The sequence below is a fragment of the Acanthisitta chloris genome, unplaced genomic scaffold (assembly GCF_000695815.1).
Source record: "Acanthisitta chloris isolate BGI_N310 unplaced genomic scaffold, ASM69581v1 scaffold8830, whole genome shotgun sequence".
NCBI classification, from domain to species: domain Eukaryota; kingdom Metazoa; phylum Chordata; class Aves; order Passeriformes; family Acanthisittidae; genus Acanthisitta; species Acanthisitta chloris.
Window position 1 is genome coordinate 47,775 of NW_008653290.1, and position 3,308 is coordinate 51,082.

Below are 3,308 nucleotides of genomic sequence, written 5' to 3' on the forward strand. Positions count from 1 at the left end.
AGATGAAGAATAACTTGGACACTTCCAGGTCACCAAGAGCCTCGCGTTCCATATGCCTAGCAAAGACAAATAGCTACCACTGACTTTACGAAGGCAAAGAATCAACAGAGACACGATTTCTAGCTACTGCCCTGCCAGGTTAGAGGACTGTCCAGCTAAACTACAGTGTCTATGCTGAGGTCCAAGTATAAACACTTATTTACCAAAAATTTAAGGTTTTGGTTCCAGGAAAGACTCAGTTCTCTGCTCTGGAAACAATCAATCATCTGCTCTGGAAACAATCAGCCACAGCTATAGTAAATCTACCATGCCACAGTACTTCATTTTCACTGAAAACAACCACTAAGGCTGAAAGACCCTGAACTGATGTCACCTGACCACAAATGACAGTTCTTTCTCAGAAATACAACCACTCTTCCTATCACTAGCAGATTCTAAGAAAAAGCACTGCCTATGGCTATTTTCTGGAGAGAAACAAAAAGCATAAAGCAAGCAATCTTAATATGCATAAACTTCACCATCCTATAACATCAACGAAGCACCTAATTAAAAATTAATTTTAAATATTCATTCCTTTCTCTGCTACTTGCAAAAAAATATTATGACAGTTGAAGAGTCCGTGATGATGGTGCTAACCTGCATGCTAGGATGCTGTTTTGATTAACACACTCTTTAGTGCACTGTGACATGTTCGGTTAAGAGTATCCTGCAAGTGAAGAAATTCATGCAAATCATGTATGAAAGAGTTTTCTTTCAAGACACACCACATTGTTATCTAATACCCAAAAGCTGGATGCTGTTGGCCAGCTGGTAGCCTAGGAGGATTTATCAGTTGCATCTAATCATAAGCTATGACAGTATAACAAGAAGCAGATCAGGCAAATGAGTTTGTATAGCTACGAAGAAGATGCTGCAGCTGCTAATTAGGTAAAAATAGACCAAGCAGAATGCCCCACAACCAATTACATCAAACTTGATTCAATTTTAATTAAGAAAAGCTCTGTTCAAGCCTCTAGCAGGAGCCCTGACCTTGATGCCCAACTATACTCAAATCCAAGAGATAAGGTTACAAAAAGCTACAGCTCTATTCACTACTCGTCATCACAAAATTTTGAGACTTACATGCTCTCTCTTCATTCATATATATACACACATATATGTATAAGGGGCAAGAGTTGCCTTCCTATGCAAGTAAACTTGAGTGCAGTAATATTGCTTAATCATAACCCACACTGTGCTTTGCACTCCAGTTCTAGCCTCTCTATGAATCTAAATCTATTTTTCTTAATACACAATAGTCCAGTGACTAGCCATTACGAAATTCAGAGTTCTCAGATGTTCCAAAGTACATCAATGGCATCCTAACATACCAAAGGACCCTTAGGGCTCACAGACAAATTCAATAAGCTTACACTAATGCTACAAAAACAGAGCAGATCTGCAGACCAGTTCTAGTAGTGTTACAGATTATTTGAAATATCCGTGTGAGGAAAGAGCTGTGGAAAATTGAGAGGAACGGTGTGAAGACTCTTCAAATTCTGAATAATGAGCAAAAGCACTTTTGCTCCAAATCGTGCAAAGCTGATTAAACATTAGCAATTGTTACAAACAAATCAGACCAGAAAGAATCTCCTTCAGTAGCCCATTTTCACCAGGCATTTCAACAGACAGTAAAATAGCTTCCCATCAAAAAACTTGAACTCCAGAGGTACCTTCTGGTAGTAGCACAGAGTCTCATAGGCAAGATTCAGTTATGCAAATCACTCTGAAAAGACCCTTCTGCTCTATGCTTGTAATAGCTTCACTGACACATCATGTCATTTGTAGCTCCTTATGAGGAGTACTGCAACTTCCTTACCCAAATCAAGTCGGTATTTATTGCTAAGGGAGTGTGCTTAGTTACGAGAGACAATAATTCAAAACCATAACCCACGAAACAGAAGTCAGATAATCTTGCCAGTGCTAAAAGTTCAACAACCTCCTAAGCCCCTGTAGTAGGACTGGAAAAAGGAAAAGCCCTAAACAGGTCTACATGTAGAGATGCTAACCAAAGCATGAAGAGACTAGATTACGTGTCTATTTAGCGCTACCAGAACATACTGTGTTGACCAAGCTAGAAGGTACAACATGTTTCTTGAAGTGTTCTTGTGACAACACTTTAAACATAAATTCATTTTAACCTCCTGCCCCAAAAACCAGCTACTATTGAGGCAGTCTCAAACATTAATTATATTCAAAAAAGTCCAGAAATAGTCCTTCACAGGTGAAAGTATTTAGTAATTAGTGGTTTAGTATTTAGAGATTCCCTCTATTTGAAAGAAAGCTATAATCTCTGTTTTACAGTCACTGAAATTAAGGCTGCCTTGAAGGGAGCTTGCAGTGGCCACAGACACACGTAAACAGCAGAGTGCAACAGTGGCACAATTGCTACTATCCAGATGCACAGGACCAAGCATACCTTAAACCCCTATCCAAGCCTTTCCTATTATTATTTACATTCAATACTTGCTTTGCCAACCTACAGGGAATGCAATTTTCTTAATATTGAAACACTTAAGCCAACTCATACGTGAAGAGTCAAAGCTCCAGCAATTACAGAGCTTGTGTCATTCACTTTAACTTATACATCTGCTTGAACATCATGCATTCAGATATTAAGCGTTAGCGGGTACTAGCATTTGACCTTCAACAACACACTAAAGCTGGGCACTGTAACATAGGAAAGGGCTTGCAAAGTGATTATCTCAGGAAAGCCTTTGTTTAATCTAATTAGTTCAATGAATACCAGACAGATCTGCATACCAAGAGGTTGCTGTGATAAAAACTGTCCCCATATGTTTCAGTTGTCATGCCTTTTACCTGTTTCAAAAACCAGCTTTTAAGATAAAGAAAAAATACGCCTTTGCATACTTTCGTTTGGGTATGCTTCACAGCTTCAAACCATCACATAACACTGGGGGGAGGAGAGAGAAAAAGAGGAAGTTGTCTGTAATATTATTATAAAGGGAAGTTATTGTAACTGAGAAAGTGACCTGGGAATCACATTGAAAACAACTGACGTCTTCTGATCTTGAGGGTCAACTTTCTTACCACAAGAGACAGGCCCTCATACCTACTTGACAGACTACAGAAACTCACCATCTGTTTCACAAGAAATATGAATGAACACTACTGAAATAAGAAGCGAACACAGAACAGTATGCATTTACAGGTCACTATCCCCTAAGTCAAAATGTGCCTAACTAAACAACTAGGAGTTAAATCATTTCAATGGCATGCTGTTGTTTGAGTGCAAGTACCTCAGTCTG